Source organism: Arachis ipaensis, chromosome B8 (genome assembly GCF_059453495.1).
Source record: "Arachis ipaensis isolate K30076 ecotype BB chromosome B8, ASM5945349v1, whole genome shotgun sequence".
NCBI lineage: Eukaryota > Viridiplantae > Streptophyta > Magnoliopsida > Fabales > Fabaceae > Arachis > Arachis ipaensis.
The window spans coordinates 93,873,866-93,899,737 of record NC_142443.1 but is presented as its reverse complement, the minus strand read 5'-3'; the positions used below and the strand labels follow the sequence as shown (position 1 = coordinate 93,899,737).

Below are 25,872 nucleotides of genomic sequence, written 5' to 3'. Positions count from 1 at the left end.
CAAGGTAAAGGTGAGGATATATGTCTAAGGCTAAGTGAGCTAATAAGTGAATCCTTAATTAGACTAAGATCTCACCTAACATACATACTTAGATAAATCTACTAGGAATCACTGACAGAAACAAGGCCGGTCAAAGGGTGTTGCAGAGTATATGTGAAATGACCAACTTACTGAAGCAGATGCAGTTGAGTCAACAACAAGCACAGTAAAGCCAACAGTTAGTCCCACAGAGAGTGTGTGGGATCTGTGCTGATTACAGCCATTAAACTGATGAATGTCCGCAGCTCCAGCAGGAAGACAACACTGTGGCAGCCACTCATAACTTCTATGACCGCCCCAACCAAGGGTACAATCAAGGTGGCAGTTACAACCATGGATGGCAGGACAGTTCTAACCAAGGTTGGAGAGATAATTCTAACCAAAATTGGAGGGACAACTATAACAGAGGAGGCAGAGACAATCAAGGATATCAGAGGTGGAATAATAACAACAACAGGCAGTAGAACCAGAACCAGCCTTACAGAGCACCTCACCTGAGGCAGTCCCAAGGACCACAACACAACCAACAACAAGTTCCGCAGATCACTCAATCTAATTCCTCTCCGAGTGACGATGCTCTTCAATCCATTGCACAAGGACAGAGGAACATGGAAAGTTCACTTAATGGCCTAGCATTTGCTATACAAGCTCTCATCTCAGACAGTGAATGGGTAAGCCCAGTACAAGTGGTGCCCAAGAAGTTTGGAGTCACTACAGTGAAGAATGAGCATCGAGAGCTCATAGCAACTAGAGTCCAGAATGCCTGGAGGGTCTGCATTGATTACAGGCGCTTAAACCAAGCCACTCGTAAGGATCACTATCCTCTTCTATTCATCGATCAAATACTGGATCGCCTGTCAGGTAAATCATATTAATGCTTTTTAGATGGTTACACAGGCTATTTCCAGATTTATATAGCTCCTGAAGATCAGGAGAAGACCACTTTTACATGTCCTTTTGGGACTTATGCTTATAAGAGAATGCCCTTTGGCTTGTGCAATGCACCAGCTACTTTCCAAAGGTGTATGATGAGTCTTTTCTCTGACCTTATTGAGGACTGTATGGAGGTTTTTATGGATGATTTTACCATTTATGGTGATTCCTTTAATCTTTGCTTGGATAGTTTGTCTAGAGTATTAGATAGATGTGTCAGTACAAACCTTGTATTGAATTTTGAAAAATGTCACTTTATGGTAAAACAAGGTATTGTCCTTGGACATGTTGTGTCTAATACTGGCATTTCTGTAGATCCAGCAAAGGTGGATGTTATTTTTAGTTTACCTTACCCCTCCTCTGTGAGGGAAGTCCATTCGTTCCTTGGCCATGCCGGTTTTTACCGGAGATTCATTAAGGACTTTAGTAAGGTAGCACTTCCCCTATCCAGACTACTGCAAAAAGATATTGAGTTCGAGTTCAGTGAGGATTGCAAAAAAGCGTTTGATAAGCTGAAGACCGCCCTGACTCAAGCTCCAATTATGAGAGGACTAGAATGGAGCCTGCCATTTGAAATAATGTGCGACGCCTCCAACCATGCTGTAGGAGCAGCGTTGGCTCAGCGTGAAGGTAAGGACCCCTTTATAATTGCTTATGCGTCTAAGACTTTAGATGCCGCTCAGTCTAATTACACTACTACGGAGAAAGAGCTTCTTACTATTATTTTTGCTCTGGATAAATCCTGAGCCTATTTACTTGGTACTAAAGTAGTAGTGTACTCAGACCACGCAGCTCTAAAGTATTTATTAGCTAAAAAGGAGTCCAAACCAAGGCTTATACGTTGGATACTGCAAATACAAGAATTTGATTTAGAAGTTAAAGATAGGAGTGGTAACCAGAATCTGGTGGCAGACCACTTGAGTCGCCTTGAGCACATTAAGGATAACTCCACTCCTATAGCTGATAATTTCCCTTTTGATAACCTGCAAGCAGTATCTGAGGTAGTCCATTGGTATGCACCTGTAGCTAACTATCTAGTTAGCCGCACCTTTCCTCCAAACTTTACTAAGCATCAAAGAGACAAGATGAAAAGCGAGTCTAAATATTATATATGGGATGACCCATATTTATGGAGATGTGGCGCTGACCAAGTAATGAGACGGTGTGTGCCTCAATCAGAATTCCAATCCATTTTAGAGGCCTGCCACTCATCTGAGAGTGGAGGACATTTTGGCCCTCAAAGAACAGCTAGAAAAATCTTAGACTGTGGATTCTGGTGGCCTACTCTTTTTAAAGACAATGCTGAATTTTGTAAATCCTATTTCCCATGCCAAAAATTTGGTAATATATCCAAGAGGGATGAGATGCCTCAACAGATTATGCTTTTCTGTGAAATTTTTGATGTTTGGGGCATTGACTTCATGGGTCCATTTCCAAATTCTAATGGTTATTTGTATATATTGTTAGCTGTAGATTACGTTTCTAAATGGGTGGAAGCAATTCCTACCCGCACTGATGATGCTAACACTGTTGTTTCCTTTGTTAGAAACCACATTATTTGTCGCTTTGGATCACCGCGAGCAAAGCACCCATTTTTGTAACAGGAGACTAACAGGATTACTGAAGAAGCATGGGATAATTCATAAAGTAGCAACAGCCTACCATCCTCAGACTAATGGGCAAGCCGAGGTGTCTAACAGAGAGATAAAGCACATATTGCAAAAGATAGTCAAACCTCATAGAAGAGACTGGAGCACCAGGCTACAAGATGCACTTTGGGCATATAGAACAGCATACAAGACAACCATTGGGATGAGTCCCTTCCGCTTAGTTTATGGAAAAGCCTGTCATCTTCCAGTTGAAGTAGAGCACAAAGCCTTTTGGGCAGTAAAGGAGTTCAACATGGGATTTGAGAAAGCCGGAGCTGAAAGGAAGTTGCAATTGCAAGAATTGGAAAGCCTTCGCCTAGAAGCTTTTGAGAACTCAAGGCTGTACAAAGAAAAGATGAAGGCTGTATATGATCAGCACATCAAGAGGAAAGAGTTCTAACCTAGGGACTTAGTCCTACTTTACAAATCTAGACTGAGGCTCATGCCAGGCAAGTTGAGATCAAGATGGGAAGGTCCGTATAGAGTAGAGAAGGCTGAGTCGTACGGAGTTTTTCACCTAAGTCATCCTTCAAGCTTTGAACTCATCAAAGTTAATGGACATCGTTTGAAGCTATATCATGGTGAGAAGGTGACAAAAAATAAGGAGTTAGAAATCTTCCTCTTGGAGGATCCACTCACAGCAGAAGACTGAGCTAGTAGAGCATCCAACTTAAGGACGTTAAAGCAAAGTGCTAGGTGGGAGATAACCCACCATGGTATGATCGTTCCTTTCTTTATTCTTATTTTTCTTTTTCAATAACTCTTCTCATTATTAGCACATTTAGTTTGCATTTTCATTTGCATATTTTTTAACAAAAAAAAAAATCGGGGCATGCAACGTGACAGCGTCGCCGACGCGTCCGCGTCGCAGGAGAGTAAGATAGCAAATAAATCGAACAGAGAGTCATGAGAGAGCGTGGCTGGAGGTGTGCCTTTGGCACAAATCGCCCCACGCGACTGCGTCGCTGACGCGTCCGCGTCATGTGGGAGAATTGCCTTCCACGTGTCCGCGTCACTCACGCGGATGCGTGACCTGAAAATCGACGTAAGAAAGGGTGCACGACCGAAAGTTGTGCTAGAGTGGTGCTGGACTGGTGCTGAACGCACAAGCCTTACCACGCGGACGCATGGCTCACGCGTCCACGTCATATCCCAATAATGGCCACTCACACGATCGCGTCAACCGTGCGACCACGTCACCCTGGAATTTGGCAATAATGAGTTTTGAACAGAGAGTTGTGCGAGCGCCAGTTGCACAAAACGAGTCACGCGTCCGCATGACCAACGCGACCGCGTCGATTCATTTAAGCGCCATCCGCGTGAACGCGTACCCCATGCGTCCGCATTGCTTGCGCCGCACAACTTATCCTAATTTGCCAAATATCTTATCTTTCTCTTTCCCAAATCCTAATTTTTCTTTTCCCTCCTCATTTCTATCCTTCGGTTGATTTATGTACAGGTGACATGGTAGCACCTAGGAGAATTACTATCCAGGAGGCTGGAGCCCTCGATTTTACAATGCAACCGTTTCAAGTGCATCACCCAACAATGGCCACAGATTTTGAAATAAAGACTGCACAATTCAACATGATGCCTAAGTTTCATGGCTTACCTGCTCAAGAGCCTATCAAGCTCCTGAGGGATTTCCAAGCGGCCTGTTCTACTGTCAGGCATGATGGTTAAGATAAAACTTTTATTCTGTTGAAAGCTTTCCCGTTCTCTCTTAAGGGAAAGGCGAGAGAGTGGTACTACACTCAACCCGCAGCAACTGTTTCTGACTGGGATATGCTCAGAAGAGAATTTTTGGAAAAAATCTTCCTAGCTGAAGTTACTGACAAACTGAGGAAAGACATTTCCATGATTGTCCAGGACGAATCCGAGACTCTTTACGAATACTGGGAGTGCTTCAACAACCTTCTGGAAGCATGCCCCCACCATATGATTGACAAGATAGTGTTGCTCGGCTACGTCACACAGGGCATGAGGCCTCAAGATAAGACCACATTGGAAAGTGCTAGCAATAGGTCTATGAAAAAGTACAAGACCACTGATGAGGCATGGCAACTGATCAACGACTTAGCTGAATCTACTAGGAATCACCGACAGAAACAAGGCCGGTCAAAAGTTGTTGCAGAGGTATCTTCTAGCAAAGAAACCACTGCTCTGACTCAGAGTATATGTGAAATAACCAACTTACTGAAGCAGATGCAGTTGAGTCAACAACAAGCACAGCAAAGCCAACAGTTAGTCCCACAGAGAGTGTGTGGGATCTGTGCTGATTACAGCCATTATACTGATGAATGTCTGCAGCTCCAGCAGGAAGACAACACTGTGGCATCCACTCATAACTTCTATGACCGCCCTAACCAAGGGTACAATCAATGTGGCAGTTACTACCATGGATGGCAAGACAGTTCTAACCAAGGTTGGAGAGATAATTCTAACCAGAATTGGAGGGAAAACTATAACAGAGGAGGCAGAGAAAATCAGGAAAATTAGAGGTGGAATAATAACAACAACAGGCAGCAGAACCAGAACCAGCCTTACAGAGCACCCCACCTGAGACAGTCCCAAAGACCACAGCACAACCAACAACAAGTTCCACAGATTACTCAATCTTATTCTTCTCCGAGTGACGAGGCTCTTCAATCCATTGCACAAGAACAAAGGAACATGGAAAGTTCACTTAATGGCCTAGCATCTGCTATACAAGCTCTCATCTCTCAGCTGGCATAACCCAACACTTCAAACACTCAACACACAAGCTCCAGTGGAATTCCCCTCAACCCCTACCCGATCCAAAGGGTGGCATCAATGCCATTACCCTAAGGTCCAGAACCATATTGCAATAGAGGAATCAGGAGGAGCCATGCCCACCAGAACACGCCTCAGCTAAAGAGGTAGTGGAAATAGAAGATGTTGAGGAGGAAGAGGACATACAGGACATGGCTGAAGAAGAAGAAGCTCAACCACAGGAAGAAGCACCGAAGGGCGCAGACACTATAGAAAACGCCATTCCTATTCCATTTCCACAACTTGCAAGGAAGCCCAGGAAGCAGTTGGAACCTGATCCCAAATTGGTAGAAATATTCAAAAAGGTTGAGGTAACTGTTCCCCTTTTTGATGTCATTCAGCAGGTACCTAAATATGCAAAGTTTCTAAAAGATTTATGTATACATAAAGACAAAATTAATGAATTAGAAACTATTTCTTTAGGTAGTTCTATATCTGCTTTAATGGGAGGTATACCTAAAAAGTGTAGTGATCCAGGTCCATGTATTGTTAATTGTACTATTGGTGGTGTGGTATTTTCTGACTGCATGTGTGATTTAGGAGCATGTGTGAGTATAATGCCTTTGTCCATATATGATATTCTGAGGCTCCCTCCCTTAAAAAGGTCGGCAGCTCATTTTGTGTTAGCAGATAAAAGCATTATTACAGTGGTTGGAGTTGTTGAAGATGTATTAGTGGGCATTAAGGGGCTCACATTTCCCATTGACTTTTATATCCTGGAGATGCCCCAAAATGACTCAGAGAAGCCATCATCAAGCCTACTCGGAAGACCATTCCTGAAGACCTCGAAGTTCAAATTGGATGCTTTTTCAGGAACATACTCTTTTGAAATAGACGGCCGAGTAGTAAGCTTCAATCTGAATGGAGTTTTGAAGCACCCTCCAGAAGATCATTCAATCCTTCAGTTTGACATCATAGATGAAACCATGGCTGAAGTTCAGTAGGAGGAGTTCGAAGAGAAGTACATAGGACACTTGCTGAGGACAATGAAAGTACTTTATCATTGTCGCCAACTCCAGACAATCCAGAGCCTGGCCATGAGTAGAAGTTAGAATTAAAACCCCTCCCTCCACACCTCAAATATGCTTACCTTGAGGACAAGCAGAAGTTTCCAGTTATCATTGCACGGGAACTCACTTCTCAACAAGAAGAGCAGTTACTTAGTGTGCTGAGGAGGCATAAGAAGGCAATTGGGTGGAGTTTGGCAGACATAGTAGGCATCAACCCTCAAGTTTGTGAGCACATAATATTTCTAGAAGAGGGAGCAAGGCCTGTTCGTCAACCCCAGAGAAGACTGAACCCCACTATCTTAGAGGTTGTCAAGAAAGAAGTGACCAGACTACTGGAGGTAGATATCATCTACCCCATCTCAGACAGTAAATGGGTAAGCCCAGTACCTGTGGTGCCCAAGAAGTCTGAAGTCACTACACTGAAGAATGAGCATGGAGAGCTCATGGCAACCAGAGTCCAGAACGCTTGGAGGGTCTGCATTGATTATAGGCGCCTAAACCAGGCCACTCGTAAGGATCACCATCCTCTTCCATTCATCGATAAAATGCTGGATCGCCTGTCAGGTAAATCACATTATTACTTTTTAGATGGTTACACAAGCTACTTCCAGATTCATATAGCTCCTGAAGATCAGGAGAAGACCACTTTTACATGTCCTTTTGGGACTTATGCTTATAAGAGAATGCCCTTTGGCTTGTGCAATGCACCAGCTACTTTCCAATGGTGTATGATAAGTCTTTTCTCTGACCTTATTGAGGACTGTATGGAGGTGTTTATGGATGATTTTAGCATTTATGGTGATTCCTTTAATCTTTGCTTGGATAGTTTGTCTAGAGTATTAGATAGATGTGTCAGTACAAACCTTGTATTGAATTTTGAAAAATGTCACTTTATGGTAAAACAAGGTATTGTCATAGGACATGTTGTGTCTAATACTGTCATTTCTATAGATCCAGCAAAGGTGGATGTCATTTCTAGTTTACCTTACCCATCCTCTATGAGGGAATTCCATTCGTTCCTTGGCCATGCATGTTTTTACCGGAGATTCATTAAGGACTTTAGTAAGGTAGCACTTCTCTTATCCAGACTACTGCAGAAAGATATTGAGTTCGAGTTCAGTGAGGATTGCAAACAAGCGTTTGATAAGATGAAGACTGCCCTGACTCAAGCTCCAATTGTGAGAGGACCAGACTGGAGCCTTCCATTTGAAATAATGTGCGACACCTCCAACCATGCAGTAGGAGCAACGCTGGCTCAGCGTGAAGGTAAGGATCCTTTTGTCATTGCTTATGCGTCTAAGACTTTAGACGCTGCTCAGTCTAATTACACTACTACTGAGAAAGAGCTTCTTCCTATTGTTTTCGCTCTGGATAAATTCCGAGCCTATTTACTTGGTACTAAAGTAGTAGTGTACTCAGACCACGCAGCTCTAAAGTATTTATTAGCTAAAAAGGAGTCCAAACCAAGGCTTATACGTTAGATACTGCTACTACAAGAATTTGATTTAGAAATTAAAGATAGGAGTGGTAACCAGAATCTGGTGGCAGACCACTTGAGTCACCTTGAGCACATTAAGGATAACTTCACTCCTATAGCTGATAATTTCCCTTTTGATAACCTGTAAGCAGTATCTGGGGTAGTCCCTTGGTATGCACCTGTAGCTAATTATCTAGTTAGCCACACCTTTCCTCCAAACTTGACTAAGCATCAAAGAGACAAGCTGAAAAGCGAGTCTAAATATTATATATGGGATGACCCATGTTTATGGAGATGTGGCGCTGACCAGGTAATTAGACAGTGTTTGCCTCAATCAGAATTCCAGTCCATTTTAGATGACTGCCACTCATCTGAGAGTGGAGGACATTTTGGCCTTCAAAGGACAGCTAGAAAAATCATAGACTGTGGATTCTGGTGGCCTACACTTTTTAAAGACGTTGCTGAATTTTGTAAATCCTGTTTCCCATGCCAAAAATTTGGTAATATATCTAAGAGGGATGAGATGCCTCAACAGATTATGCTTTTCTATGAAATATTTGATGTTTGGGGCATTGACTTCATGGGTCCATTTCAAAATTCTAATGGTTATTTTTATATATTGTTAGTTGTAGATTACATTTCTAAATGGGTGGAAGCAATTCTTACCCGCACTGATGATGCTAACACTGTTGTTTCCTTTGTTAGAAACCACATTATTTGTCGCTTTGGATCACCGCGAGCAATCGTGAGCGATCAAGGCACCCATTTTTGTAACAGGAGACTAACAGGATTACTGAAGAAGCATGGAATAATTCATAAAGTAGCAACAGCCTACCATCCTCAGACTAGGGCAAGTCGAGATGTCTAATAGAGAGATAAAGTGCATATTGCAGAAGATAGTCAAACCTCATAGAAGAGACTGGAACACCAGGCTACAAGATGCACTTTGGGCATACAGAACAGTATACAAGACACCCATTGGGATGAGTCCCTTCCGCTTAGTTTATGGAAAAACCTATCATCTTCCAGTTGAAGTAGAGCACAAAAACTTTTGGGCAGTAAAGGAGTGCAACATGGGATTTGAGAAAGTCGGAGCTGAAAGGAAGTTGCAATTGCAAGAATTGGAAACCCTTCGCCTAGAAGCTTATGAGAACTCAAGGCTGTACAAAGAAAAGATGAAGGCTGTACATGATCAGCACATCAAGAGGAAAGAGTTCTAACTTGGGGACTTAGTCCTCCTTTACAAATCTAGACTGAGGCTCATGCCAGGCAAGTTGAGATCAAGATGGGAAGGTCCATATAGAGTAGAGAAGGCTGAGCCGTACGGAGTTTTTCACCTAAGTCATCCTTCAAGCTCTGAACTCATCAAAGTTAATGGACATCGTTTGAAGCTGTATCATGGTGAGAAGGTGATGAAAAACAAGGAGTTAGAAATCTTCCTCTTGGAGGATGCACTCACAGCAGAAGACTGAGCTAGTAGAGCATCCAACTTAAGGATGTTAAAGCAAAGTGCTAGGTGGGAGACAACCCACCATGGTATGATCGTTCCTTTCTTTATTCTTAGTTTTCTTTTTCAATAACTCTTCTCATTATTAGCACATTTAGTTTGCATCTGCATTTGCATATTTTTTAACAAAAAAAAAAAAAACGGGGCGCCGACAGCGACGCCGACGCGTCCGCGTCGCAGGAGAGTAACGTGAGAGCGTGGCTGGAGGCGTGCCTTTGGCACAAATCGCCCCACACGACTGCGTCACTGACGCGTCTGCGTCAATCACTGATGAGCGGATCATTTATATGCTTTTTGGCATTGTTTTTACATAGTTTTTAGTATGATTTAGTTAGTTTTTCATATATTTTTATTAGTTTTTAAATAAAAATTACATTTCTGGACTTTACTATGAGTTTGTGTGTTTTTCTATGATTTCAGGTATTTTCTGGCTGAAATTGGGGGATTTGAGCAAAAATCAGATTCAGAGGTTGACGAAGGACTGCAGATGTTGTTGGATTCTGACCTCCCAGCACTCAAAGTAGATTTTTTGGAGCTACAGGAGTCCAAATGGCGTGCTCTCAATTGCGTTGGAAAGTAGACATCTAGGGCTTTCCAGAAATATATAACAGTCTATACTTTGCTCGAGTTTAGATGACGAAAACTGGCGTTCAACGCCAGCTCTCTGCCCTATTCTGGAGTTAAACGCCAGAAACAGGTTGTAAAGCAGAGTTAAACGCCAGAAATAGGTTACAAACTGGTGTTCAACTCCAAGGAAGACCTCTACACGTGAAAGCTTCAATGCTCAGCCCAAGCACACACCAAGTGGGCCCGAAAGTGGATTTCTGCATCATTTACCTATTTCTGTAACCCTAGTAACTAGTTTAGGATAAATGGAACTCTTACTATTGTACTAAGGGTCGTTTTCCCTAATTTTCGAATTCATATGCCATTCGGAGAGGTTGGCCATTCGGCCATGCCTGGACCTTGTTCTTATGTATTTTCAACGGTAGAGTTTCTACACATCATAGATTAAGGTGTGGAGCTCTGCTGTTCATGATGAATTAATGCAAAGTACTACTGTTTTTCTATTCAATTCAAGCCTATTTCTTCTCTAAGATATCCATTCGCACATAAGAACATGATGAATGTGATGATTATGTGACGCTCATCATCATTCTCACTTATGAATGCGTGCTTGACAAACACTTCCGTTCTACATGCAAACAAGCTTGAATGTGTATCTCTTAGCCTTCTGATCATGAGATTAGAGTCTTTGTGGTATAGGCTAGAACTATTGGTGGCCATTCTTGAGGTCCAGAAAGTCTAAACCTTGTCTGTGGTATTTCGAGTAGGATCCGGGAAGGGATGGCTGTGACGCGATTTAAACTCGCCAGTGCTGGGCGTAGTGACAGATGCAAAAGGATTACTGAATCCTATTCCAGTACGATCAAGAACTGACAAATAAATAGCCGTGCGGTGACAACGCATCTTGGACCATTTTCACTGAGAGGATGGGAAGTAGCTATTGACAATGGTGATGCCCTACACAAAGCTTGCCATCGAGAGGAGTGGGAATGATTGAATGAAGACAGCAGGAAAGTAGAGGTTCAGGAGGAACGAAAGCATCTCTATACGCTTATCTGAAATTCTCACCAATGATTTACATAAGTATCTCTATCCTATTTATATTTTAATTATATTTTAAATTATTAAGATTCTATAACCATTTGAATCAGCCTGACTGAGATTTACAAGGTGACCATAGCTTGCTTCAAGCCGACAATCTCCGTGGGATCGACCCTTACTCACGTAAGGTTTTTTACTTGGACTACCCAGTACACTTGCTGGTTAGTTGTGCAAAGTTGTGACAAAGTGTGTGAATTACGTTCTGAGCACCAAGTTTTTAGCGCCGTTGTTAAGGATCACAATTTCGTGCACCAAGTTTTTGGCGCCGTTGCTGGGGATGGTTCGAGTTTGGACAACTGACGGTTCATCTTGTTGCTCAAATTAGGTAATTTTATTTTATTTTTAAGCTTTTTATTTCTTATTTTCAAAAATAATACAAAAAAAATTTCTTCTTTTTTGTTTTTCCCAAAATAATTTTCGAAAAAATCCAAAAAAATTATAAAATCATAAAATCAAAAAAATTAATTTTGTGTTTCTTATTTGAGTCTAGTGTCAAGTCATAAGTTTGGTGTCAATTGCATGTTTATCTCTTTCTTGTATTTTTCAAAAATTCATGCATTACATTCTCCATGATCTTCAAGTTGTTCTTGACGAATCCTCTTGTTTGATCTTCACATCTTCTTGTTGTGTGTTGCATTTTGTTTTTCATATGCATTCTTGCATTCATAGTGTTTAAAAAAATTAAAAATTTCTAAGTTTGGTGTCTTTCATGTTTTCTTTTCTTAAAAATTTTAAAAAATAAGTTCTTGGTGTTCATCTTGACATTCAAAGTGTTCTTGGTGTTCATCTTGACATTCATAGTGTTCTTGCGTGCATCATTTGTTTTGATCCAAAATTTTCATTTATTGAGTCTTTTTGATATTTTTCTCTCTAATCATTAAAATTTAAAAATCAAAAAAATATCTATCCCTTTTTCTTCTCATAAATTTCGATATTTTGGATTGATTTAGTCAAAAAGTTTTAAAATTTAGTTGTTTCTTGCTAATCAAGTCAAAATTTCAATTTAAAAATTCTACCCTTTTCAAATCTTTTTCAAAAATCAAATCTTTTTCAATTTTTTTTACATATTTTAAAAAATTTTTAAAATTAATTTTCGAAATCTTTTTCTTTTTTTTACTTCATATTTTCGAAGTAATCAACTTTAAATTTCAAGTACTACTGTTTTTGTTTCTTGTTATTCAAGTAATCAACTTTAATTTTCAAAATCAAATCTTTTTTAAATTTTCTTTTCAAATCTTTTTCAAAATATCTTTCAATCATATCTTTTTCAATTTTAATTTCAAAATCTTTTTCTAACTTCTTATCTTTTCAAAATTGATTTTCAAACCTTTTTCAATTAACTACTTGACTTTTTGTTTGATTTTAAAAGTTTTTTGTTTCAATCATATCTTTTTCAAAACTACCTAACTACCTTTCTCTCTCCAATTTTCGAAAATTACTAACCTCTTTTTCAAAATTACTTTTCATTAACTAATTGTTTTAAATTTCATTTTAATTTTATTTTCCTTCTTAATTTCGAATTTTAACTAATATTTAAAATGGAAACAAAAATATTTTCCTTTTATTTTAATTTAAAATTCGAACCCTCTCTCTCTCTCTGTGTTCGAATTCTTCATCTTTTCTTTTCTTCATTCTACTCTTCTCTTCTTATACTTACATAAGGAATCTCTATACTGTGACATAGAGGATTCCATATTTTCTTTTGTGTTCTCTTCTTTTTCATATGAGCAGGAACAAGGATAAGAACATTCTTGTTGAAGCTGATCCTGAACCTGAAAGGACTCTGAAGAGGAAGCTAAGGGAAGCTAAAGCACAACTCTCTGGAGAAAATCTGATAGAAATTTTTGAAAAAGAAGGAGACATGGCCAAAAATAATAACAATGCAAGGAAGATGCTTGGTGACTTTACTGCACCAAATTCTAATTTACATGGAAGAAGCATCTCAATCCCTGCCATTGGAGAAAACAATTTTGAGCTAAAGCCTCAATTAGTTTCTCTGATGCAGCAGAATTGCAAGTTTCATGGACTTCCATCAGAAGATCCTTTTTAGTTCTTAACTGAATTCTTGTAAATCTGTGATACTGTTAAGACCAATGGGGTTGACTCCGAGGTCTACAGGCTTATGCTTTTCCCATTTACTGTAAGAGACAGAGCTAGAATATGGTTGGACTCTCAACCTAAAGATAGCCTGAACTCTTGGGATAAGTTGGTCACGGCTTTCTTTGCCAAGTTCTTTCCTCCTCAAAAGCTTAGCAAGCTTAGAGTGGATGTTCAAACCTTCAAACAGAAAGAAGGTGAATCCCTCTATGAAGCTTGGGAGAGATATAAGCAACTGACCAAAAGGTGTCCTTCTGACATGCTTTCAGAATGGACCATCCTGGATATATTATATGATGGTCTGTCTGAATTATCAAAGATGTCATTGGACCATTCTGCAGGTGGATCCATTCACCTAAAGAAAATGCCTGCAAAAGCTCAAGACTCATTGACATGGTTGCAAATAACCAGTTCATGTACACTTCTGAAAGGAATCTTGTGAGTAATGGGACGCCTCAGAGGAAGGGAGTTCTTGAAATTGATACTCCGAATGCCATATTGTCTCAGAATAAAATATTAACTCAGCAAGTCAATATGATTTCTCAGAGTCTGAATGGATTGCAAGCTGCATCCAACAGTACTTAAGAGGCATCTTCTGAAGAAGAAGCTTATGATCCTGAGAACCCTGCAATAGCAGAGGTGAATTACATGGGTGAACCCTATAGAAACACCTATAATCCCTCATGGAGAAATCATCCAAATCTCTCCTGGAAGGATCAAAAGCCTCAACAAGGCTTTAATAATAGTGGAAGAAACAGGTTTAGCAATAGCAAGCCTTTTCCATTATCCATTCAGCAACAGACAGAGAATTCTAAGTAGAATCCATCTAGCTTAGCAAATATAGTCTCTGATCTATCTAAGGCCACTCTAAGTTTCATGAATGAAACAAGGTCCTCCATTAGAAATTTGGAGGCACAAGTGGGCCAGCTGAGTAAAAGAGTCACTGAAACCCCTCCGAGTACTCTCCCAAGTAATACAGAAGAGAATCTAAAATGATAGTGCAAGGCCATTACCTTACTTGGTATGGCCGAACCCAAAGAGGAGGAGGAACCAAAGGAATCTGAGGCTCATCTTGAGACCATATAGATTCCATTGAACCTCCTTCTGTCATTCATGAGCTCTGATAACTATTCATCTTCTAAAGAAGATGAAAGACATTACTGAAGAGCAAGTTGCTTAATATTTAGGAGCAATCATGAAGCTGAATGCCAAATTATTTGGTATTGAAACTTGGGAGGATCAACCTCTATTGCTCATCAAGGAACTAAATGCCTTGGTTCAGCAAACTCTACCTTAAAAGAAACAGGATCCTGGTAAATTCCTAATTCCCTGTAACATAGGCACCATGACCTTTGAGAAGGCTCTGTGTGACCTGGGGTTAGGCATAAACTTAATGCCACTCTCTGTAATGGAGAAACTACGAATCTTTGAGGTACAGGCTGCCAAATTCTCATTAGAGATGGCAGACAAATCCATGAAAATGGCTTATGGACAAGTAGAGAACGTGTTAGTAAAGGTTGAAGGCCTTTACATCCCTGCTGATTTCATAATCCTAGACACTGGGAAGGATGAGGATGAATCCTTCATCCTTGGAAAACCCTTCCTAGCCACAGCAAGAGCTGTGATTGATGTGGACAGAGGAGAATTGGTCCTTCAACTGAATGAGGAAAACCTTGTGTTTAAAACTCAAGGATCTCCTTCTGTAACCATGGAGAGTAAGCATGAAAAGCTTCTCTCACTGCAGAGTCAACCAAAGCCCCCACAGTCAAACTCTAAGTTTGGTGTTGGGAGGCCACAACCAAACTCTAAGTTTGGTGTTGAACCCCCACATTCAAACTCTAAGTTTGGTGTTGGGAGGTTCCAACAATGCTCTGAATATATGTGAGGCTCCATGAGAGCTCACTGTCGAGCTATTGACATTAAAGAAGCCCTTGTTGGGAGGCAACACAATGTTATTTAATTATATCTATTTTATTTTCTATTGTTATTTTATGGTTTTTTAGGTTGATGATCATGTGGAGTCACAAAAACTACTAAAAAATCAAAAATAGAATGAAAAACAGCTTTAAAAATAGCTCACCCTGGAGGAAGAACTTATTGGCGTTTAAACACCAGTAAGAAGCATCAAACTGGCGTTTAACGCCAGAAAAAAGTATCAAGCTGGCGTTAAACACCAGAAACAAGCACCGGACTGGCGTTTCACGCCAGAACAGAGCATGGAAGTGGCGTTAAACGCCAGAAACAAGCTACATTTGGGAGTTCAATGCCAAAAACAAGTAACAAGCTGGTGTTTAACGCCAGATATACATGCTAAGGGCGTTTTGCACACCTAATTGGAGCAAGGATGTTAAGTCCTTGACCCCACAAGATCTGTGGACCCCACAGGATCCCCACATTTTCTTCCATCCTCTTCACACCTTTTCATAACTCTCTTCCCCAAATACCCTTCACCAATCACCTCAATCACTCTTCCCCATCACCTCTTCACCACTCACATCCATCCTCTCTTCCCCATAAACCCCACCTACCTCCAAAATTCAAACTCTTTTCCCTCCCAAACCCAACCCTAATGGCTGAACCCTAAACTTCCTCCCACTCCTATATAAACCCCTCATTCCTTCTTCATTTTCACACAACACAACCCTCTCTTCTTCCCCTTGGCCGAATACACATTCTCCCTCCATCTCCTCCATTTTCTTTCTCTTCTCCTTCTTTCTTTCTTCTTTTGCTCGGGGACGAGCAAACATTTTAAGTTTGGTGTGGTAAAATCATAGCTTTTTGTTTTTCCATAACCATTAATAGCACCTAAGGCTAGAGAAACCTCAAGAAAGAGGAAAGGGAAGGCAATTGCTTCCACCTCTAAGTCATGAGAGATGGAGAGATTCATCTCAAAGGTCCATCAAGACCACTTCTATAAAGTTGTGGCCAAGAAGAAAGTGATCCCTGAGGTTCCTTTCAAGCTCAAAAAGAATGAGTATCCGGAGATCCGACATGAGATCCGAAAGAAGAGGTTGGGAAGTTCTCACCAACCCCATTCAACAAATTGGGATCTTAATGGTTCAAGAGTTCTATGCAAATGCATGGATCACTAGGAACCATAATCAAAGTGTGAACCTGAATCCAAAGCATTGGCTTACCATGGTTCGGGGAAAATACTTAGATTTCAGTATGGAAAATATAAGGCTGGTGTTCAACTTGCCAATGATGGAAGAAAACGTACGCCCCTACACTAGAAGGGTCAACTTTGATCAAAGGTTGGACCAAGTCCTCATGGACATATGTATGGAAGGAGCTCAATGGAAAGTTGACTCAAGAGGCAAGCCGATTCAATTGAGAAGACTGGACCTTAAGGCTGTAGCTAGAGGATGGTTGGAGTTTATTCAACGTTCAATCATTCCTACTAGCAACCGGTCTGAAGTTACTATAGACTGGGCCATCATGATCCATATTATCATGATTGGGGAGGAAGTAGAAGTTCATGAGATTATACCTCAAGAACTCTACAAGGTGGCTGACAAATCCTCCACTTTGGCAAGGTTAGCCTTTCCTCACCTCATTTGTCACCTCTGCAATTCGTCTGGAATTAACATAGAGGGAGACATCCTTATTGAAGAGGACAAACCCATCACTAAGAAGAGGATGGAGCAAACAATTGATCATGGACCTCAACAAGAGCATGAGGAAATCCCTCACCATGAAATCCCTGAGATGCCTCAGGGGATGCACTTCCTTCCACAAAACTATTGGGAGCAAATCAATACTTCCTTAGGAGAATTAAGTTCCAACATGGGACAACTAAGGGTGGAGTACCAAGAGCACTCTATCATCCTCCATGAGATTATAGAAGATCAAAGAGATATGAGGGAGGAGCAACAAAGGCAAGGAAGAGACATAGAGGAGTTCAAGAGCACCATTGGTTCTTCAAGAAGAGGAAGACGCCACCCTCACTAAGGTGGACCCGTTCCTTAATCTCCTTGTTCTTATTTTTCCTATTTTTCATTTATAATGCTTCATGTTTATTTATGTTTGTGTGTTTACTATATGATCATTAGTGTCTAAGTGTCTATGCTTTAAAGTTATGAATGTCATATGAATCCATCACCTCTATTAAATGAAAAATGTTCTAAAAACAAAAGATTAAGAAATTCAGGGTTTCGAATTCATCCTTGAAACTAGTTTAATTATTTTGATGTGGTGACAATACTTTTTGTTTTCTGAATGAATGCTTGAACAGTGCATATGTCATTTGAAATTGTTGTTTATGAATGTTAAATATGTTGGCTCTTGAAGAATGATGAACAAGGAGACATGTTATTTGATAATCTGAAAAATCATAAAATTAATTCTTGAAGCAAGAAAAGCAGTGAAAAGAGAAGAGCTTGCAAAAAAAAGAAAATAAAGAGAAAAGAAAAATGGCGAAAAAAAAAAGAAAAAGAAAAAGCAAGCAGAAAAAGCCAAAAGCTCTTTAAACCAAAAGGCAAGAGCAAAAAGCCAATAGCCCTTAAAACGAAAAGGCAAAGGTAAAAAGGATCCAAGGCTTTGAGCATCAGTGGATAGGGGGGCCTGAAGGAATAAAATCCTGACCTAAGCGGCTAAACCAAGCTGTCCCTAACCATGTGCTTGTGGCGTGAAGGTGTCAAGTGAAAACTTGAGACTGAGCGGTTAAAGTCGAGGTCCAAAGCAAAAGAAGAGTGTGCTTAAGAACCCTAGACACCTATAATTGGGGACTTTAGCAAAGCTGAGTCACAATCTAAAAAGGTTCACCCAGTTATGTGTCTGTGGCATTTATGTATCCGGTGGTAATACTGGAAAACAAAGTGCTTAGGGCCACGGCCAAGCAAGCTTTAAGTTTGGTGTTGTGATGCCAGGGCATTTCGGCCAGTTTCACTGACCTTTTCTTTACTGTTTTAGGGTAGTTTCATGCATTTTCTTAGGAAATAAGCAAGTTTTGGGTAGAATTTCACTTACATCTTGATTCAAGCAAACATTGTGAATTTTATATGATTTCATGAGAATTATGCATGAATTTAATGACAAATTGGATGATGCATGACTCATAACTTGGATTAGAGTTTTGATGCACTTTAATTGCTTGATTTCCGGACAAAGGAAGCAAGGAAAAGCCACGTTAGTAGACACGTTAGTCTAACTAACGTGACCACTAACATGGAATGGGAGCTAGCTTGCAACGTTAATGAGAAAAGTGATCGCCAATAACGTCTTCGAAGCCATCATAGCCAACGTTAATTACCACGTTAACTACATTAACGTGGTAGTTAATGTGGAGGAAAATGAAGCTCCAAGCATTAGTGGTAAAAGTGAGTGCCACTAACGCTCCAAAAGGGCAATTGGCCACGTTAAGAGTCACGTTAACTCAGTTAATGTGAACTCTAACGTGGAAGAGGAAGATAATGCCAATGTTAGTGACACTCACCTTTGTCACTAACGTTGGACTAAGCCCATATTTGCTACGTTAAGAGACACATTAAGTCAGTTAACGTGAACTCTAACGTGGAAGGAGCAAGGAATCGCCAATGTTGGTGACACTCACCTTTGTCACTAACGTTGCATATGGCAATCAACACCATGTTAGTGGCCACGTAAATGTAATTAACGTGAAGCACTAACGTGAGAAAAGGGGTGTTTTGGAGCGTTAGTGAAAAAGGTAGGTGTCACTAATGCTCTCGAAGAATCGGCAAGCCTACGTTAAAGGTCACGTTAACTATACTAACGTGAACTCTAACGTAGGGAGAAAGGGGTACTCTCAACGTTATTGGGAAAGGTAAACCCCAGTAACATTTACGAAGGGCCAAGTGGCAACGTTAGTGGTCACGTTAGTGCCACTAACGTTGAAGTTAACATGGACCATTTTGGGTTAGGAACGTTAGTGAAAAAGGTGATTATCACTAACGTTCTCGACCCCACATTTTCACTTAACGTTAACACCACTAACGCCCTAAGCTAAAGTCCATGCCTACTGCACACTTTCTTTGCAAGTGAAGTTGAGCCCACTAAAGATGATAACTGCTTCAACTCAAGATCCAAAGGCCCATCCGTTCATAAAGTTGATGATCCTTGTGCTCTTCCTATGCTGAACCCCATCCGTTCATCACACAACCACTCCATCAATCCACACCTTTCATTCACTCACCATCTCCCTATATAAAGTGGTTCTTATTCCATACCCCCTTCCACATCCCAAATTCTCATTCTTTGTACTTCTAACTTTCGGAACCCAATACCTCTTACCCCATCAAAAACACTCTCACTCACTCCCTTCACTACACCACATCTTAACCCGCCGAATTCCATCATTAACCAATAATTCTCAACACCTTCACATCTCAAAAGTCACTTATGGCATCATCAAGCTCCAAGAGGCAAAAGAGGAAGGAACCGGTGGAGAGCATCCATTTCGATGAAGGGAGATTCAAAACTGCATTCCATAAACTTGAATTTGAACGAATAAAGCTCAAAAAGATATTGCCTGAGTTAACATTCCAGTTCAATGAGGATGAGTGCCCACAGATTCGAAAGAAGATTGAACAAAGGGGTTGGCAAAGGCTCACGAACCCAGAAGCAAAGATAAATGAAAACCTCATCAAAGAGTTCTATACAAATGTGGTCAAAGAAGACAAAACCAAGGCCCCCACCTTCAAAAGTTATGTGAGAGGAACGGAGGCGGACTTCAGCCCCAATGCCATAACAAGGACTCTTCAGCTGAAATTGCCACATTTTGATGAGCCCAGTTATCATATGAGAATAAGTAATGGCCCTGACAATGTTGAACTTGAAGAAATTGTGAACGATATGTGTGTTATAGGATCTGACTGGGAAAGGTATTCGGATAGGAGACCCCGGTTCATCAGGAGAGGAGACCTCATCCCGGAAGCCAAGGGATGGTTTGAGCTCGTGAGGAGATCTATCCTTTCAGCTGCAAACAATTCCGAGGTCAACATTACTTGAGCTACTATGGTACATTGCTTAATAAAGGATGGAGGCATCAATGTGCACGAAATTATAGCTGAGGGGATTCAAGAATCAGTCGAGAAGAATGATCCAGGTGCTAGACTTTGGTACCCCAACACCATCCTTAGGCTGTGTACGAAAGCCAAGGTAGTCTTCGAGGACAGCAATCCAACTTGGGTAAACCCTGGAAGGATGGTTACGCTCCAGCGTATAACTTATGTGGCACTCGCCCAACAACAAAGAAGGCCTCAAATAGGGAAAAGAACATCACAAGAAGGACCTCACCAAGAAGAATCTCATCAGGAAGAATACCAGCAAGAAGAGTACTATGATCCAACCAATAAAAATCTGGTCCACATTCAAAGAGCCATTGAAGACTTGGCAAGGAGATATATGGAAGGGCAAGAGCAACAACTACACATTCAATCCCAAAGGATGGATCGTCAAGAAGAACTCCTTTCTAATTGGATGAATCAACAAGGGGAATGGCAGAAACAGCAAATGGAACACTACTCCCAGCTCACTCAAGCCATCAATCAAGTAACTAAAAGGCAAGAGCGTCAAGACAAACACCTTCAAGAACTCAACCAACGTCAGCTAGCTCAGACGAAGGCATTAAATGAGTTCAGCGTACTTAATGAAGGACGGCAACTACATAGGGAGGAGTTCAACATAAACACTCAAGCCAAGTTGAACTATATGTCTGGTCATATGCATAATCTGCATTCTGAAATCCCTAGGTATGATGTAGTCCAAAAAGATCTAACAGAACAAGAGGATAGGAAGGTGAAACAGCAGAAGGAAACATTGAAAAAGAAGATGGAAGATGCTGGCTTCTGGAAAAAGTTGATTGGAAAAGGCAAGGGAAGTGGGAGTTCAAGCACTTAAGAAAAACACAAAAAGGACAAACAAGAGGGAGAGCATGAGCACTCCCATGAGTAAAAGGTGGTGGAGTTCCCTTTTTGTTTCATCTTTTTCAAAGCTTTAAATAAGGAAAATCATGTATAAAATAGAACATGTTTTCATAGTAGCTTAGGAATTTTCAATTCTGTCTTTAGTATTTTCATTGCTTTGTCATATGTGTGCTGGTTCAAGTTACCTGTCTTTATTTTCACCTTGCTTACTTGTATACTTGTCCCTTGAGTCAAATAAAAAAGAGATGTTATGAAAGACCAGAGTGATGATCAATTGTGGAGTAGGTTCTTAAGCTTGTGGTATAGTAATCACTTAGCTAAGTTGCTTCACCAACAAGGTAGGAAGGCAACTATCTGTCCTGAAGTCATATGCTTGAAACACACCCCATGAGACTAGCTAAATAACAAGATCCTAATAATAAAAAGGAAAAGAACAATAAGAGTTAAAAAAGAAAGAAAAGTAATAAGAAATAAGGCTAGGCACCAAGGGCTTGAATCTTGAGGGATGTGTCTGTGGTGCTCTTGTACCAAGGATCTGCTTGGATGAATAAGTTCTTAGGAGTGCTTCATCACTTGGTAACTTGGGTTAACTAACCCGGGATTATCAACTGAAAATCCACTATCAAGAGCAACCTTGCTACAGAACATTTAGTAACCCAAAGAGGTGCTGCACACCAAGGCCTCAAGGAAAGAAAATAACAAACCATGTGCCTGTGGTGTGCATGTATGGGGGAGAGAGACTTGAGGGAGTAAGTTCTTAGGGGTGTTTCAACACCTAGCACCTTGAACCAACTGGTTCGGGAGTGTTGGCTGAAAGCTTATTTTAAAGAGTCGCGCCCTCACAGAGCACTTAGCCTAAGGATGCAATAAACCTTGAAAAGACAAAGGGATCAATAAATAAAAGTCTCAAAGGGTACAATCAAGTGAGTGTTCCAGGGCATGATAAAGGTCTGAAAGCCAGTAAAGGAATGAACCTAAGTTGCTATGCATGAATCCCCATAAAACCAAGGACATGACTTCCACAATAATGATTCATTCCTCTTGTCAGTTCATTCATCATTCTCATGTTTCAGTACTTGCTTAGGGACAAGCAAGCTTTAAGTTTGGTGTTGTGATGCCAGGGCATTTCGGCCAGTTTCAGTGACCTTTTCTTTACTATTTTAGGGTAGTTTCATGCATTTTCTTAGGAAATAAGCAAGTTTTGGGTAGAATTTCACTTACATCTTGATTCAACCAAACATTGTGAATTTTATATGATTTCATGAGAATTATGCATGAATTTAATGACAAATTGGATAATGCATGACTCATAACTCGGATTAGAGCTTTGATGCACTTTAATTGCTTGATTTCAGGACAAAGGAAGCAAGGAAAAGCCACATTAGTAGCCACGTTAGTCTAACTAACGTGACCACTAACGTGGAATGGGAGCTAGCTTTCAATGTTAATGAGAAAAGTGATCGCCAATAATATCTTCGAAGCAATCATAGCCCACGTTAATTACCACGTTAATGTAATTAACTACATTAACGTGGTAGTTAACGTGGGGGAAAATGAAGCTCCAAGCGTTAGTGGTAAAAGTGAGTGCCACTAAGGCTCCAAAAGGGCAATTGGCCACATTAAGAGTCACGTTAACTCAGTTAACGTGAACTCTAACCTGGAAGAGGAAGATAATGCCAAAGTTAGTGACACTCACCTTTGTCACTAACGTTGGACTAAGCCCATATTGGCTACGTTAAGAGCCACGTTAACTCAGTTAACGTGAACTCTAACGTGGAAGGAGCAAGGAATTGCCAACGTTAGTGACACTCACCTTTGTCACTAACATTGGATATGGCAATCAACACCACGTTAGTGGCCACGTTAATGTAATTAATGTGAAGCACTAACGTGAGAAAGGGGCGTTTTGGAGCATTAGTGAAAAAGGTAGGTGTCACTAATGCTCTCGAAGAATTGTCAAGCCTACGTTAAAGGTCACGTTAACTATACTAACGTGAACTCTAACATAGGGAGAAAGGGGTAGTCTCAACGTTATTGGGAAAGGTAAACCCCAGTAACGTTTGTGAAGGGCCAAGAAGCAACATTAGTGGTCACGTTAGTGCCACTAACGTTGAAGTTAACATGGATCATTTTGGGTTAGGAACGTTAGTGAAAAAGGTGATTTTCACTAACGTTCTCGACCCCACATTTTCACTTAACGTTAACACCACTAACGCCCTAAGCTAAAGTCCATGCCTACTGCACACTTTCTCCGCAAGTGAAGCTGAGCCCACTAAAGATGATAACTGCTTCAACTCAAGATCCAAAGGCCCATATCCAAGACTTGAAGAGCCAACTAGAAGAGCAGAAGAGTAGTATAAATAGGAGTAATTTTGAACTAGAGGGGAGCTTTTGGATTGGGAGAACTACTCTCTGTATAATTTTACTTTCTCTGTAACTTCTAGTTTTACATTCGGAATGCATTCTCCATCTTTGTTTTCCATTCCCAGAGCCATGAACAACTAAACCTCTTTCAATAGATTAGGGAGCTCTGTTGTAATTTGATTTATCAATAATAGTTTTCATTATTCTTCTTCTTTATTTTCTCTTGATTTTATTAGAAAGCTTTCTATCTTCATCCAATTGGGTAGTTGTCTTGGAAAAGAAGCTATTCATACTTGGATCTCTTCGGAACCTTGGAAGAGGAATGAAGGGATCATGCTAGAAATACTTTCTCATGTTGGACCAAATTGGGGGTTGGGCGGATATGGTGACATATAATTCTCCCAATACATTGATTTGGAAATACATGTGGTATAATCAGTGACCATACTTCATCTCTTCTCATGAGCAATTAGACCAAGGAATTGGCTATTGATCAAGATTTGAGAGATTGAATTACCAAGGAATTGGAATTTAATCACTTAAGATTGCCAAGGAGATCAATGAATGCATTGATTGAGGAAGGGATGAAAATGAACTTGATCCGGAGAACGCAACATCTCCTAAGCCCAATGAATCCCCCATTTCTAATCTTACCCATTCTCTTTACTTTCTGCCATTTACTTTCATGCTAAATTCCCCATTCCCCATTTAAGATTCTGCAATTTACTTTCCGTCATTTATATTCAGCTCTTTATTTCCAGCATTTATATTTTCTGCCATTTACTTTCCCCGCCATTTAATTTTCTGCAATTCTCAAATAAAATTATGCTTAGCTCAACTAGAACATTCATCCAATTAAAGTTGCTTGACCAATCAATCCCTGTGGGATTCGACCTCACTCTATTGTGAGTTTTTACTTGACGACAATTCGGTATACTTGCCGAGGGAAATCTGTTAAGAGACAAGTTTCCGTGCATCAAGTAGCTGTGCTCAAGAATCAACATACTGAACTAGGAGAATCAATAACACTATCTGAATTCTAAGTTCCTATAGATGCAATCATTCTGAACTCCAAGGGATAAAGTGAGATGCCAAAACTATTCAAGAGGCAAAAAGCTACTAGTCCTGCTCATCTGATTGGAGCTAAGTTTCATTGATATTTTGGAATTTATAGTATATTCTCTTCTTTTTATCCTATTTGATTTTCAGTTGCTTGGGGACAAGCAACAATTTAAGTTTGGTGTTGTGATGAGCGGATAATTTATACGCTTTTTGGCATTGTTTTTACATAGTTTTTAGTGTGATTTAGTTAGTTTTTAATATATTTTTATTAGTTTTTAAATAAAAATCACATTTCTGGACTTTAATATGAGTTTGTGTGTTTTTCTATGATTTCAAGTATTTTCTGGCTGAAATTGAGGGACTTGAGCAAAAATCAGATTCAGAGGTTGAAGAAGGACTACAAATGCTGTTGGATTCTGACCTCCCTGCACTCAAAGTGGATTTTTGGGAGCTACAGAAGTCCAAATGGCGCAATCTAAATTGCGTTGAAAAGTAGACATCTAGGGCTTTCCAGAAATATATAATAGTCCATACTTTTTCTGTGTTTAGATGACGCAAACTGGCGTTCCACGCCAGCTCTCTGCCCTATTTTGGAGTTTAACGCCAGAAACAGGTTGCAAAGCAGAGTTAAACGCCAGAAACAGGTTACAAACTGGCGTTCAACTCCAAGGAAGACCTCTACATGTGAAAGCTTCAATGCTCAGCCTAAGCACACACTAAGTGGGCCCGGAAGTAGATTTCTGCATCATTTACCTATTTTTGTAACCCTAGTAACTAGTTTAGGATAAATAGAACTCTTTACTATTGCACTAAAGGTCTTTTTCCCTAATTTTCAAATTCATATGCCATTCGGGGAGGCTGGCCATTCGGCCATGCCTGGACCTTGTTCTTATGTATTTTCAACGGTAGAGTTTCTACCCATCATAAATTAAGGTGTGGAGCTCTGCTGTTCCTCATGAATTAATGCAAAGTACTACTGTTTTTCTACTCAATTCAAGCCTATTTCTTCTCTAAGACATCCATTCGCACACAAGAACATGATGAATGAGATGATTATGTGACGCTCATCATCATTCTCACTTATGAATGCGTGCCTGATAAACACTTCCGTTCTACATGCAAACAAGCTTGAATGTGTATCTCTTCGCCTTCTGATCGTGAGATCAGAGTTTTCATGGTACAGGCTAAAACTATTGGCGGCCATTCTTGAGGTCCGGAAAGTCTAAGCCTTGTCTGTGGTATTCTAAGTAGGATCCGGGAAGGGATGGCTGTGACGAGCTTCAAACTCGCGAGTGCTGGGCGTAGTGACAAACGCAAAAGGATTACTGAATCCTATTCCACTATGATCGAGAACTGACAGATGAATAGCCGTGCGGTGATAGTGCATCTT

At 40.4% G+C, this 25,872-nt stretch overlaps 1 non-coding gene across 1 annotated transcript; it reads right to left on the bottom strand.

The window, feature by feature from the left end:
• Positions 1-13,330: 13,330 nt before the first annotated feature.
• On the bottom strand, positions 13,331-13,438 carry LOC148548863 (small nucleolar RNA R71). The gene has a single exon (XR_015897777.1). It is a non-coding gene; the product is annotated as a small nucleolar RNA R71 (small nucleolar RNA).
• Between the last annotated feature and the right edge of the window lie 12,434 nt (positions 13,439-25,872).